The 15664-nt window shown below is 42.7% G+C and overlaps 1 pseudogene; it reads left to right on the top strand.

Annotated features, from left to right (window-relative positions):
* The first annotated feature begins 3890 nt into the window (after positions 1–3890).
* LOC116685091 (olfactory receptor 6N1-like) lies at positions 3891–4840 on the top strand (annotated as a pseudogene).
* The last annotated feature ends 10824 nt before the right edge of the window (positions 4841–15664 follow it).

Raw genomic sequence — 15664 nt, 5'->3', positions numbered from 1 at the left:
AAAAACACACTTGTCATGTCAAATATACACTTGTATGATGATATATTGAGAGGTCCAGAGCTAGTAACAAAACTAATATTTTTGCCGACTGCTGCTTCTACTTCTGCACTCCAACAACCCCCCCCCCCATTTTCCCCTGAGACTGCTGTTTTTCATTGCCCTCTGCTGGTTTCCTCCTGTGGTGAAACCTCTCCTGTATTTCTCCCAATTTATGATACATTTTCACAATTCTTTCCTTTTCATATCAACCTATTTTTGGCACAACACAGCTCTGAGACTCTAAAGGTATACAGTTTCCATCCAGCCCGAGTTCTTTCCTTGCAACTGTCACGCTGCTTGCTCTAGAATTATTGAGTCCTTGTAAATTAGAGTAGTCTAGAACTACACTGTCAAGATAACTTGTTATGACTTTGTACTATATGTAAATTAAATTTAATTAACTAGGAACACTAGGGACAGCTACCAGAAGACTTACAACTTTAATGACAGGTTGCTCACGTCAGATCTACGTCTTCAAGCTTAGTTGGAGGCTGTGCAGTGACGCTCGGCAATCACCGAAATAAGGCTTCTGATACACTTAATACATTTTAATTAAATTTTATTTATAGTATAAATTCATAACAAGAGGTATCTCGAGACACTTTACAGATAGAGTAGGTCTAGACCACACTCCAGAATTTACAAGGACCCAACAGTTTTAGTAGTTTCCTCCAGAGCAAGCAACAGAGCGACAGTGGCGAGGAAAAACTTCCTTTTAGGCAGAAACCTCGGACGGACCCAGGCTCTTGGTAGGCGGTGTCTGACGGGCCGGTTGGGGTTAATGAAGAGTGGCAATAACAAAAATAGAAAAAAATAGTAGTTTGTAGCAGTTCTTTATAGTAGTTCATGGCATAGCAGGGCACTGTTCAGCATTACAAGGCACAGCAGGACGTGGCAGGGCACAGCAGCAGCTTAGACATCATACCCGTCGTTCATAAGCATTCTTCTTCCAACTGGTCTGTCCTTACCCTCATTCCTCCCTCCCCCATCCCTACCCCCTCCCTTCCCCAACACCCAAATGTTTTTGCTCACGTGTTGACAACTTCTCTCTGGCCTCGGCGACTCCAGTCACTCGGCCCGCTTCGTCAACCTCCATCGCTACCCCCAGCGGCAACAACCACCGGGCCATCAGCACTTCTGGGTTTTCCTCAAGCATCGGCCACGGCCAGTGGCATCACGCCTGACGTCACGATGCCTCGACAGCCACAGCACGCATCACCAGCTCCAACTGGCGGGGGTCAGGTCATGTTTCCCCATGTGCCTGCTCCCTCTGTCTGTCATGTCTCAGGCGATCTCTGCCTTTTCATCCTCGTGTTTGCAGGCTTCACAAAACCCTGTGCGCATACATCCCTTCATCCCTTCTTCTACCCTTCCTTCGGCCTAGCCTCAGCTGCTCCAGTCACTCAGCCCACTTCGTCACCCTCCATCGCTACCCCCAGCAGCAACGACCACCGGGCCTCCAGCACTTCCGGGTCCCCCGCCAGCAGGGCCGGCCTGTAGCTTAGGTAGTATAGGCAAATGCTAAGGGCGCAAACCACCAGGGGGCGCCCGGCCTGTGCTGTACCTATAACGTCACCTTAATTAAAAAAAAACAAGCCTGACTTCTTTTACCTGCATCTAAATCTCATAATGTCAAAGCGTCCTAAACTGTCTGGTGCCCAGGGGAGGAAAAAAAGAAAAGAAGAGGAGGAAAAACGTGACAAAGACAGAGGTAATGTTACAGTAAAGGTGATGATGATAATGATATTATTTTGCTGTTGCAGAACAATGATCGATAATAGCATTAGCCGTTAGCATGACATAGTTGGCTAATCAATAAATAGCGAGTGCTATCTGTTAGTTTTAACATCAGTTAACTGTACAGTGATGCAAGGGGGCGCCACCTAAAATCTTGCCTAGGGCACCAAATTGTTTAGGGCCGGGCCTGCCCGCCAGCGTCGGCCACAGCCGGTGGCATCACGCCTGTTGTCACAGGGTCTTCTTCTTCTTTCCAGCTGGTCTGTCCTTCCCCCCTTCCCCCCTCCCCCATCACCCATGCTCATTCCATCCAATGCTTTTTCAGCTTTTGAGGTGTTCTGAATTTGCACCAACTTAATCCGTCTATAATCCTTCTCTTCATCCCCAGTTTTCAGACATCACCATCCACACCTCAAACTCTCTCATATTCACATTTAGAAGTTTCCTTCCCAATTTATGCCTTGCACCTAAGCTCCTACCTCAACGAGCCACTAATCAAATACATCAGCTCCAGGTACGCCGTCAAGGCATCTCCACAACACCCACTTTTCAGTATTCCAAAATGGCCACTCGATTCTGGTTTCAAAAACATCTGAACAGAATTCTCTGCATTTCAGCCTTATCACATTATTCCCGCCACTCTTTCCGCATCGGTACAGCATCCACAGCCGCCAGATCAGGCATCTCCGACCAAACCATTCAGTTCCCAGGCCGCTGGTCATCCCAGGTATACAGATCTTACATCCCAACATTCCCAACAATCTCAACAATCTCATTTCTACACAATCTGACGCTTTTGGGGGTCTGTAGACTATTCCGGCGAAAAGCGCTTCTGAAAGGGAACCCCCCTCCTTTGAGTCTCCTCCACCCATACATCCTCCCAGACCAGCCATCAGACAACATCCACATAAATTTATCTATCTGCACATTCATATTGTTCATCTGCACATTCTTAATGTTTATTAAATCTTTAACTAACACATGGTTGTGTGAACCTGCGATTTGTTGAGCCATTTATTCAAAGTTGTGCAAACACATGTCCATTGTAATGTTCTACTACGAGATAATGGTAAAGTTCTTGCATGGGGCCCCTTTCAGATGACTCCTCAAGCACTGATGCCTCGCTGTGCGATCCTCTGGTCTGATGTCATTTACAGCAGGGTAATGTTAAGCATCCTCAGCAGCAATCACGCTGCGGTCGGGTCATCTTCCTTCTGCCCGCTTTTCTTCGTCCTGGCTGAAGGTGTCTGTGAAGACCCCAAGAACTCTTGAATCTGAACATTCAGAACATTCAACAACAAAACAACAACATCAAAAAGAACATTCAGGAACTCTTATTTTCGTATTTCAAATTTCAATATGTTTATCTTCAATATTCTTTTATTTCATACTTGTTGTCCTTATTGCACCGTGGGTTGGAGTGACACATAGTATATCTCTGGCCTTGGAAGTCTGGGCTTGGGTATACTGATGCAACATTACACAAAAATGCGTAATCAGTGTGTGACACACCGTCCCTCCCTTTGGACCCTGTGTGTCCAGGTTGCTGCTCTCAGTGAGACAGCAAAACAGGATAAAGGTTCAGCTGCTGACTCAGTCTGCTGCAGTCAGGGGAGGGTGCTGTGTATTATTCTAAAAGCTAAGTTAACACACACTGATGCAAAGACTGTTTTCTGAATATCTTCATGAATGTATTAACTGAAAAGACCACATGAATAACATGAACGCTATATACAGTATATTCTGTTGTCTGATATATGTACTGAATTCTCAGCTATCAGAGGACACTCTTTTTATTGAGCTGACATGAGATTGCTTCTTGATTTAGTTCATGTGACCCTAACCTTTTTCCACCTATGCCTATTTTTGAACATGTCTTTTTTAACTAACTCAAATGTTGTGGTTATGCAGAATATTAGACACAATTGTTAGAAAATGTTCAGTTGATGCAACTTACATGCAGGTTTATTGACTGTTTTGTGTCTTTTGAAGTGTTGAAATAGAACATTTTGCTGAAATATTGTTACCCCATTTACTGTACCTCAATCCGTTTTTTTTTTCCCCTCTTTCTTTTTCTCCATTACTCTCACTTCTTTTCTTCCAGCGCTGCTGTTGTGCAGACATGATGAGCAACAACAGCCTGAATCCTTTGTATTTTCGGTTCACTCTGTTTGCAGACTTTGGGCCCCTCAGGTATCTGTTCTTCAGTCTGTGTCTGTTGCTCTACATGACTATTGTCTCTGCTAACGTTGTCATTATTCTGACAGTCTGTCTGGAGAAGTCTCTGCATCAGCCCATGTATATTTTTATCAGCTGTCTGTCTTTTAACTCTCTGTACGGCTCAGCCGGCTTCTTCCCCAGGTTTCTGATGGACATTCTGTCTGACACTCATTTAATCTCACGTCCGTTATGTTTCATTCAGATATATGTTATTAACCTATTTATCATGTGAGATTACTTTCCTCAGCATCATGGCCTATGATAGATTTGTTGCTATTTGCCAGCCTTTACACTATCACAGTAAAATGACATTTAAGATGGTAACACAGCTTGTGATTTTTGCTGTGCTCTACCCTGTATGTGTTGTGGGTTTCATGCTCTATCTTACTGTCCGATTACCGCTGTGTGGCAATAACTGAATAGGCTGTTCTGTTCCAACTGGCCTGTGGTTCAGCTCTCCTGTGTAGACACAACTCTGAACAACATAGTAGGTCAGTCTCTTGTGCTCACAAACGTCTTCATCCCCCTGTTCTTTGTCCTGTACACCTATCTCCGTATTCTGCTTGTTTGCAGGAGAAGCTCGTCTGATTTCAGAGGAAAGGCGTTCCAGACCTGCCTGCCTCACATCATCACATTCACCACCTATTCTCTCTCTGTCTTCTGTGAGCTGTCATTGAGTCGATTTGAGGTTGATAAAAAGAATCCTATCATCACAGTTGTTTTATCTTTACAGTATTTGATGGTCCCCCCCATTAATAACCCTCTAGTTTACGGCCTGAGTCTGCCTCAAATCAAAGGAGTGGTTGTTAGATTTTTTAAGAAGATTCCTGCTGGAAATATGTAAAACGTAAAATGCACATATAGCAAACCATATATTGCAAAAATACAAAATATGCTTCTAATACGTGAAATGTATTTGTCCAGTTATCTTGTTTCATTTAATTTATTTATCTCGAAGGATTAGTTTGAGAAGGAGCAGGTGGAAGCAATTTGAAATGACCCCTATGTCACAAAATCATCTTATAGCAAAGTAAAAAGATATGCAAATACTTTATATTTCCATTCCTATGTTTCAAATTCTTTTCTGTATTGGTCCAGTAATGATTTTTATAATCCTTTTTTTAACTAAATGGTATTATGGCTCTTTTTGATGTCATTGTTCAGTCCATCCCATAATCTCACCCCACAAACTGAAACACACATGCTTTTAACAGTAGTTCACAATGTCCTCTTAGATGATTTCCCCTGGCTCTTTCCTTCAACATTGGGCGTATGTTACATGATCAATTATTTTCTTTAACTTTAAACATAAATTGTGCAGTTTTGAATGTAACAATGTCCGTAAATATCAACAAATGTGAATTAAAAACAGATGATTAGCTCATGTAAGTGATTTATTATCCTGATTGCTCTTTTTTGCAACGTGTAAATATTTTGTAAGTTACTTTTCTAGGTACAGTATTTCCCCAAACTCCCACACAATATAACAAATATGGTAAAAAGTGTGCAGTACAGAGTATGTAATATATTTTGGATCAATATGTAGTTGTAGTTGTGTTCAATATACTAATACTCCTGGCCATCTTCATGCACAGATATTTAATAAGGGGCTTCCAGAACAGTTTGGATTCAAGTTCAACCCCCAGAAATGTAACTTCCTAGACTCTTTTGATTGTTTTATTATCAATTACTAATTTAACATCTGTATTTGTAGTATGATTTCCAAATATAATGCATTTAGTTTTGTTTAAAGTTAAGTATACGTTTAAGTTTAAAAATAACTTATTGAAATCAAAACAGAGTTTTAATTTATTCACTTTGTAAGTTATCCTCACAACATAAGGCTCTTACATACATTTTAAGGGGGGCTTTTTAAACTCACATTGTGGGTGTGGATTAGTCTCAACTGTTCATAAAAAGAATCTGATGATTTAGCAGGTAATAGGGTTAGGGTTGTAGTGCAGCTGGAGCGTAATATACCAGAATATACAGAATAATTTTAAAGTTCTTTCAAAAATTAAAGCCTTAACATGAATCCAGGATATCTGGGGGTATCTGGTGGCATGTCTAGAAAGTTCTATAGATCTGCACAGGCCCGGGGGAAGTGAGGGGCTGATGGAACAGAATAAAAACTACTGAGGCAGCCGTCGAGACACTGAGATGGCCCGGCAGGTTCAAACTAAACAGGCCGTTCTCATCAACCATTCGTACATATAGCTACAAAAAGTAAAGCACGATAATTCATATGTGCAGGTGAAACTCAAACAATTAGCATATGATGCAAAAGTTCATTCATTTCAGTAATTCAACTTAAAGGTGAAACTAATATATTATATAGACTCATTACATGCAAAGTGAGATATTTCAAGCCTTTATTTGATATCACTTTGATGATTTTGGCTTATGAAAACCCCAAATTCAAAATCTCAGAAAATTAGCATATTACATGAAATCAAAAAAAAAGGATTTTAAATACAGAAATGTCAGCCCTCTGAAAAGTGTAATCATGCATATATACTCAGTACTTTGTTTGGGCCCCTTTTGCTTGAGTTACTGCCTCAATGCGGCGTGGCATGGATGCTATCAGCCTGTGGCCCTGCTGAGGTGTTATGGAAGACCAGGATGCTACAATAGCGGCCTTCAGCTCTTCTGCATTGTTCGGTCTCATGTCTTTCATCTTTCTCTTGGCAATGCCCCATAGATTCTCTATAGGGTTCAGGTCAGGAGAGTTTGCAGGCCAATCAAGAACAGTAATGCCATGGTCATTGAACCAGGTTTTGGTACTTTTGGCCGTGTGGGCAGGCTCCAAGTCCTGCTGAAAAATGAAGTCAGCATCTCCATAAAGCTTGTCTGCTGAAGGAAGCATAAAGAAATTATTTGGCTCTTTACAGATGTACATTTGCTTCGAAGAGTTTGTCCTGGGGGGTAAAGTTGGAAATGACAAACAAGGGATTCAGATACTAAAGAGCACTACGAGCCAGTCAGGAGTCAAACCTAGGATCTTCTAATCCGTAGTCATACGCGTTATCCATTGCGCCACTAGCCCCACGTTTGGTATCAGCAATAGCTACGTTCTTACAACATTGTATGCAAACAGTGGTGATCTTTGTTGGCAAGGGTATAGAAGGCCAGTTAAACGTTTGTTACAGTCCAAAATTTGGGGACTCTTGCAGGACTTTAAGGCTAAGCTGTCCAGTTTCTATCAATGTAAAGTAAAGCAGAAGATGTAGTAATTCAAAGAAACAACAGAAAAGTAGCTTCTCACAGGTGCCGTGACCTAGATTCCTACCGAGGTTGCTGCAGCCACCGCAACGCAGAGTACCAAGCACTATAAGATCACAACCATTTGGTATTAAAATCGCCGCGTTGTTGTGATAGCATAGTCGGAAATCAGATCCACAAATATGCTGCTATTTTCTAGGTTCCCCTAATTGATGAGTAACAACTGACAATTCCAGGGATAGTTTATCTAGTACTGCTGATTCTAAAAAAACAAATACAGAGAAAGCTTCATGATAGCTGTGCTTGAGTTAAATTGAAGGATTTAGAGCGGTTTTAGCACATGTTGAAAACCTATTTACGCATCATTTGGCTTTTTACTATGTATTTAATTTACTGTGATAGACAATGTACAGGAGTAAACTTGGAAATGAGGATCAAGTAATTTAATAGCTAAAGAACAGAACAAACTATCCAGGAGTCAACCCTAACATCTTGTGATCTGTAGTCAGACGCGTTACCCACTGCCCCACTAGTCCTACGTTCAATGTCATTGTCAATGTCAATTTTATTTCAATAACACATTTAACACAACAACAGTTGACCAAAGTGCTAAACAGGGTTAATGTCAAATACATAAATAACAAGTGTAAAAATCAGTCCAACCAAAACACATCACAGGGAGACAAACAACAACACTTTAAAACATCAGAATCCAGGTTCAGAGAGCATTGGGAGTACCTGGCTTCTCACACCATTCTATGCAAACAGTGGTGATCTTTGTTGGCAAGTGTACAGAAAGCCAGTCAAATCTTTGCTGTAGTCCAAAATGTGGGGCCTCTTGCAGGACCTTTATCCTAAGCTGTCCAGTTTCTGTCAGTGTTAAATGAAGCAGAGGATTGAGTAATTTGGAGGCATAACAGAGAACTGGCTTTACAAAGCTGCCGTGACCCGGATTCGGACCGGGGTTGCTGCAGCCACAACGCAGAGTACTAACCACTATACGATCACGGCCACTTGACAGCAGTAGGGCCTTGTTGTTGTGAAAGCATAGCGGGAACTCTGAATATCAACTCTACTGATATTTTCCTGTTTTCCCTGATTGTTGACTAACATATGAACATTTCATGGATGGTTTATCTAGCACTGCTGATTCTGTCCTTCAGGGACACATTTTTTTTTCAAGGAAAGATGATTAGCAAGCAAAAACAGAAAAACAACAGCAAGAGCTTGATTATTGCTGTAGTTGACTGACACTTAGAGGCTTAGATAAATTTACACACATGTTGAAACAATAAGTACTCATCATTTGGGTCTTTATAGATGTACATTTTCTTTGTAGAGAATGTACTGGGGGGTAAAGTTGGAAATGACGAATAAGGGATTTAGTCACTAAAGACAATACGACATAGCCAGGAGTTGAACCTAGAAGCTTCTGAGCCATAGTCAGACGCATTATCCACTGCACCAAAGCTGGGGAACAATAGCCTGTAAGGGGGGGGGATGATGAGGACAAAGGGGAAGAGGGAGGGAAGAAGGAAAAAGAGGGAAAGGAAAAGGAAAAAGGAGTAAAAAAGAGGAAATGAGAGAAAAGATGAGAAAGATGCCAAATTACACACAAAGGAAAATCACATCTACAAAGATAATTTTAATAGATGTGACTCCCTGATGGTCTAGTGGCTAGGATTTGGCGCTCTCACCGCCGCGGCCCGGGTTCAATTCCCGGTCAGAGAATGGTCAGGACTTGATAGATACAGGTATAACATTTGAAAGAGTAAGTTCCTGGTTTTGGTTGATTTAGATTTGTCAGATTCTTTCTCATTAGTTTAACGCTAGAACCCCAACACTTTTAAAGAGTACCATTTCCTTTAAATCAGACCCCCGACAGCGGATGTATCCTTTTGTCATCATTGATGGGTCATAAACATTTCATCTGCCTCTATCTCAATTCAATAAAACAATTCTTTTCCTTTATTCAAACAGTAACTAAACCCCTGACCCCTGATTTTTTTACCTGAAAACCAATGTATGTGAGTGTTGAGTAAAGTTATTGTTGGATTCAGGTCCAAATTTTGACATTTTAGCGCAATGCAAAGGTGCATAAGAGAATTTTTTTCTACTTACCTGGAGCGATGCAGAGCAGGGGTGGCCAACTAGTCAAGGAACAGCAAGAGACTTGGTATTTAAGAATACAAACTGACTATGTGACAGATGTGTAATCTGTCATGTCCTGCCTTCTGAAGCTCTAGCCAGGCGCCATTCCTCGCCTAAAACAACATGAGTCATTCCAGTAAGTGAAAAGGAAACTCACATCTACAAAGATAAAGTTGATAGATGTGACTCCCTGATGGTCTAGTGGCTAGGATTCGGCGTTCTCACTGCCGCGGCCCGGGTTCAATTCCCGGTCAGGGAATGGTCAGGACTTGACACACTGTAAAAAAAGAATCTGTAACTTTACATTTTCCTGTTAACTTTATAGATTTTTTCTGTATTCTTTAAATACAGAAAAACACCAATAAAATAAATTACAAAAATAAACTGTAAATTTAAGGGACAACTAGCAGGGGTGAAACCACCTGTGGAATGGAACATGGATGTGTAGAGATGGGCTTTCAAACAATGCACCATTTGACATTTTGACATGTCACAGTGGGAAAAGAAAAGGTATAAATAAAAATGAATTATGGCTCAACTCAATTTACATTTTTACAGTAGACATAAGGCATTACAAAGTCAAGAAACTAGGTGCTCATAGTGAAGGGCAGATGAAGCTTTGGTGAAGCACTGAACCACTTAGAGGAATTGGTTTGAAAATGGGTTCATAACTAGAAGCTTCAGAAACCGCGACCTCGCCTGGTGAAGGGCCAAGGCTGCATCCAAATGATCCCGACAAGATAGTGGACAGGAGGCTTTAGACTCATGTGTATTACAATGGGATAGCATTCTTTTTAAATAAAGATTGATGGATTTGTGTATTGTATAATTGGGTATTAGGTAAAGAGTGCTTGGGGAAACAGAGGATGTGCTGGGGAAATTTGGCACAAGTTGGGTGTGCTTGTGTAACTATGGCCGGGTTTGTATGTGGTACAGGGACCACTCATCAATTTTTATTAAGGAACATTATTTTTTCCACATTATTGGACTGGAAAACTCTGACTGTTTGTGCATATGCAACAAACAAGAGTTCGGAGTATTCGGCCTTCTTGGAGACCTTGAATGGAGTCCTGTATGGGGCTCCAGTAGGGGACTCCATAGTTCTGCTGGGGGACTTCAACGCACACATGGGCAATGATGGAGATACTTGAAGAGGCGTGATTAGGAGGAACGGCCTCCCTGATCTGAACCAGAGTGGTTGTCTGTTGTTGGACTTCTGTGCTAGTCATGGACTGTTCATAACAAACACCATGTTTAAACATAGGGTGCTCACAAGTGTACGTGGTATCAGAGCACCCTAGGCCGAAGATCAATGATCGATTTCATAATTGTTTCATCTAATCTGAGGCCGTATGTTTTGGACACTCCGGTGAAGAGAGGGGCGTAGCTGTCAACTGATCACCATCTGGTGGTGAGTTGGGTCAGGGGATGGGGAAGGATTCTGGACAGACCTGGTAAGCCCAAACGGGTGGTACGGGTAAATTGGGAACGTCTGGAGGAAGCCCCCTGTTTGACAGACTTTCAACTCGCACCTCCGGCGGAGCTTTTCGTGCATCCCTGTGGAGGCTGGGGGCATTGAACCTGAGTGGACAATGTTCAAAGTTTCCATTGCTTAAGCTGTGGCGGCGAGCTGTGGTCTTAGGGTCTTAGGTGCATCAAGGGGCGGTAACCCACAAACACCCTGGTGGACACCAGTGGTCAGGGAAGCCATCCGACTGAAGAAGCAGTCTTTCCGGGATATGTTATCCCAGCGGACTCAGGAGGCAGTGGCAAGGTACCGACGGGCCTAAAGGACTGCAGCCTCTGCCGTGACAGAGGTGAAGCAAGGGAGACTTTCAGAGAAGACAAGGAGAAGGACTTTCGGTCGGCACCAAGGTGCTTTTGGAAAACCGTTCACCACCTCAGGAGAGGGAAGCAAGAAATCATCAAAGCTGTGTACAATAAGGATGGGCCGTTGTTGACCTCAACTGAGGAGGTAATAGGGCGGTGGAAGGAGCACTTTGAGGAACTCCTAAATCCAGTTGACATGTCCTCTGTGGTAGGTGGAGGATGATGGGGAGTAGTATTAACATACACTTTTGCGCGTGCACGTGAGGAGGGGGGGGTCAAAATTGCCCACTACAAGTACACTTTTGCGCGTGCACGTGGCGCTCATGCATGTGACGCGCGTGCATCTGATCTATTAGGGAGGGGTTCGAAAATCGCCCACTATAAGCGTATCTTTGCGCATTCATGTGTTTCATTAGGTTGTAATTTATATATAAAGAAGAAGAAAGAAGAAAAAGATGCTAAGTGAATGTTTTTAAAAGTTTCACTGCTAAGACTAAGTGATTAAACAGTTATGCAGGTGCGGGGTGTGTGCTTATCTGTGTTATAGAGGGTAGTGGTGTGTGTGTGTGAATACCCTGCTAACACACTCTTGCCTTTAGCATTGTTTTTAAACTTTAAGGGATTATGTAAGCATGTTATTAGTCTGTGTACGTTTTCTAGGAGATAATAATTATATTACTAGCGCTACCAGAGATCTGCTTAATTTTCCCCGCGAGTGAAGCAGCGCACGCCGATTATCAAATCCAAGTGGACTCTATATAAAAGAAAAAGACGGTAAGTGAATTATGTTTTTAAAAGTTTCACGGCTAAGGTTGAGTGATTAAACAGCGATGTAGGTTGAGGTGAGTGAGAAAGCGCCGTGTGCTGGTGCAGCTCCTGTGCGGCTGTGTGTAATCTAGTGTTTAGCAGCTGTTGAGATGAAACCGTGGTTTAAGGCTGTGTGATTAAACAGCGATGCCGCTTGTATGTGGGTGTGTGAGCGTGTGTAAATGGTCTGCATGTAGTAGAGAGTGCGAGAGAGAGGATTTGACCCACCGATGGCCTGCCAGTGTAACAGTGGTTGTAAATACCTCGCTATGACCTGAGTTCCGCACCAGAGTCGAACAAGATGTTTAAATGAAGCCCTGGTTAAGGCTTGTTTATTCTGAGCGCTAAAGGGTGTTTATCTTAGCGGCAGGGGTCTCGGAGTTGAAGCAGATGTCAATGAACTAGTGATGGGATGAGCTCTGGGAAAAGTCCTCCAGAGCCTGTGATTGCTAGGGAAATTAGTTATGCTACCTGTGGGGGGCCAACATGTGTTTTTTCACCCCCATTGAGTGCATGTTGGATGACAATGCTCTCTCTATGTGACACATATCCTAACCACTACATTGACACATCAGAATGTGTCTTATTTGGTTTTATGTAGGCCCCTTCGTAGGTCAGGGCCACACTGTCTCTGGGAATAAAGAGTGTTTTATAAACGCCCATACAACTGGAGGCTAGCGTTGTAAACACAAACGGATCTAGCGTTGTTGAGGCTATGAACGCGTCTCTGTAAATATTGCATGCCTTAGCCAAAACAGCCACATCATTAGAACAGTAGCGGGCAAGCTCTTTGTTCAGGTTGAATGGTGTGTGTCGGATCGTTTGATACCATTCCATGAATGATGCCTTTGAAGCCTCAGACATAGTCTCAAACCCATAGTAGGATGGGTCGGGGTGGGGACCTATGTAGTTTTCATGTTCCTCAGTATTAAATGTGTGTGGGAAATGCCCTTTTAACACATCAGTGAATCCCATGGCTGCGGGTGTTTTAGCTAAAGCCATGGGGAGAAAGCTGAATGAATCAATCCACCTCTGTTTGAAGTTGTCGTCAAACATTGAGATAACGCGGGACCCCCTCATTATGAGTGTTGGACAGATATTTTGCATTACAAAATATTCCAGCAATATGTAGCTGTCGAACCCTGAGGCATTATGTGCTATGAAGGTTGCATTTCTATAGCGTGGTCTTCTGTAATGCTTAACAAAGGCTGCCACACAGTTTGTTCCTGAGAAACAGTACTTTGAGCCGCTCGAATCAAGGCTACAGACATAGTTGGCAACGTGTCTATCATTCTGGTAACCCTGCAGTGTGTGCATTTTAGTGCTTTACAAACGTGTTTTTTTCCTTTTTTCCATACTTGGTATGTCTTGCCGCAATTATCGCAGTATTTTATCCTGTCGCATGGGATAAAGTGATGTTTTGCATTCATTAGCTTATGCTGGGCTAGACAATGCGGGGATTTGCAAATGCGTTTGCAATCACCGCATTGTCTAGCCCAGCATAAGCTAATGAATGCAAAACATCACTTTATCCCATGCGACAGGATAAAATACTGCGATAATTGCGGCAAGACATACCAAGTATGGAAAAAAGGAAAAAAACACGTTTGTAAAGCACTAAAATGCACACACTGCAGGGAAGACATGATAGAACCAAAACATGAATGTTATATTCAGCCTCTCAAGAAAACACCAGCCGGTGCAAAATACATATACTACGACTTTGAAACACGTTACCAGAATGATAGACACGTTGCCAACTATGTCTGTAGCCTTGATTCGAGCGGCTCAAAGTACTGTTTCTCAGGAACAAACTGTGTGGCAGCCTTTGTTAAGCATTACAGAAGACCACGCTATAGAAATGCAACCTTCATAGCACATAATGCCTCAGGGTTCGACAGCTACATATTGCTGGAATATTTTGTAATGCAAAATATCTGTCCAACACTCATAATGAGGGGGTCCCGCGTTATCTCAATGTTTGACGACAACTTCAAACAGAGGTGGATTGATTCATTCAGCTTTCTCCCCATGGCTTTAGCTAAAACACCCGCAGCCATGGGATTCACTGATGTGTTAAAAGGGCATTTCCCACACACATTTAATACTGAGGAACATGAAAACTACATAGGTCCCCACCCCGACCCATCCTACTATGGGTTTGAGACTATGTCTGAGGCTTCAAAGGCATCATTCATGGAATGGTATCAAACGATCCGACACACACCATTCGACCTGAACAAAGAGCTTGCCCGCTACTGTTCTAATGATGTGGCTGTTTTGGCTAAGGCATGCAATATTTACAGAGACGCGTTCATAGCCTCAACAACGCTAGATCCGTTTGTGTTTACAACGCTAGCCTCCAGTTGTATGGGCGTTTATAAAACACTCTTTATTCCCAGAGACAGTGTGGCCCTGACCTACGAAGGGGCCTACATAAAACCAAATAAGACACATTCTGATGTGTCAATGCAGTGGTTAGGATATGTGTCACATAGAGAGAGCATTGTCATCCAACATGCACTCAATGGGGGTGAAAAAACCTTTGGGCCGTATTCGGTCGATGGGTACTGCGACGTCACCCATACGGGGTACGAGTTTGCTGGATGCTACTTCCACGGCTGTGTGTTCTGTTATTCTCAAGCAGAAAGCAATCCTACTCTGAAACTATCCTACGGACAGCTCTACACTGAATTCAATAACAGATTGGCCGCGTTAAAGTCAATATACGGTCTAAAAGTTGTTGTAATGTGGGAATGCGATTGGGCCAGGGTGGTGGGGACTGATCCGGGGATCAGAGCGTTCATGTCCACCTATGTCAAGACAACGCGTCTAAACCCGCGTGATGCGCTATTCGGGGGTCGAACAAATGCCATGAAACTTTACCACAAGGCTACGGATAGCGAAATGATCAGATATTACGACTTTACAAGTCTCTACCCCACTGTCCAGGCAAAGAAAGATTACCCTATCGGACATCCTCAAATAATCTATAGGGATTTTGATGACATCTCAAATTATTTTGGTCTAGTGAAGTGTACGGTGGATCCTCCCAGAGGCCTTTATCATCCTGTGCTGCCCCACCGTTGTCATGATAAGCTTATGTTCCCTCTGTGTGCCACATGTGCCAGTGAGGAGAATCAGACAACACAATGTTGTCACAACGACCGTGAGAGACAGTTGGCGGGGACGTGGGTCTCATTCGAGCTGCAGAAGGCGTTGGAAAAAGGCTATAAAATAGCTCACATTGATGAAGTCTGGCACTTCCCAAAAAAATCCGACAGTCTTTTTAAAGAGTATGTGAAAACATTCCTTAAACTGAAACAGCAAGCGTCAGGATACCCCGGTAATGTCAAAACGGAAGATGAGAAAAAAGCGTACATTGAGAATTATTACGCTAGAGAAGGCATCAGACTTGAGCCCAATAAGATAGCTGTCAACAAAGCGGTACGTAGCATTAATAAATTGCTTCTAAATTCTCTGTGGGGTCGTTTTTCAATGCGCAGCAACTTACCAGTGACAGAACTCATAACTGATCCAACCAGATTTACACAACTCATGTTCAGTGACAACTTTGATGTGAGGCAGTTCTCATTCATTTCCCCAGATGTGGCGATAGTGCAGTGGCGTCAGGCTAACAGTCAAGCTTCCAGAATTC

This window comes from Etheostoma spectabile, unplaced genomic scaffold (genome assembly GCF_008692095.1).
Source record: "Etheostoma spectabile isolate EspeVRDwgs_2016 unplaced genomic scaffold, UIUC_Espe_1.0 scaffold00569515, whole genome shotgun sequence".
Classification (NCBI taxonomy): Eukaryota; Metazoa; Chordata; class Actinopteri; order Perciformes; family Percidae; genus Etheostoma; species Etheostoma spectabile.
This window is presented reverse-complemented; position numbering and strand designations above follow the sequence as displayed.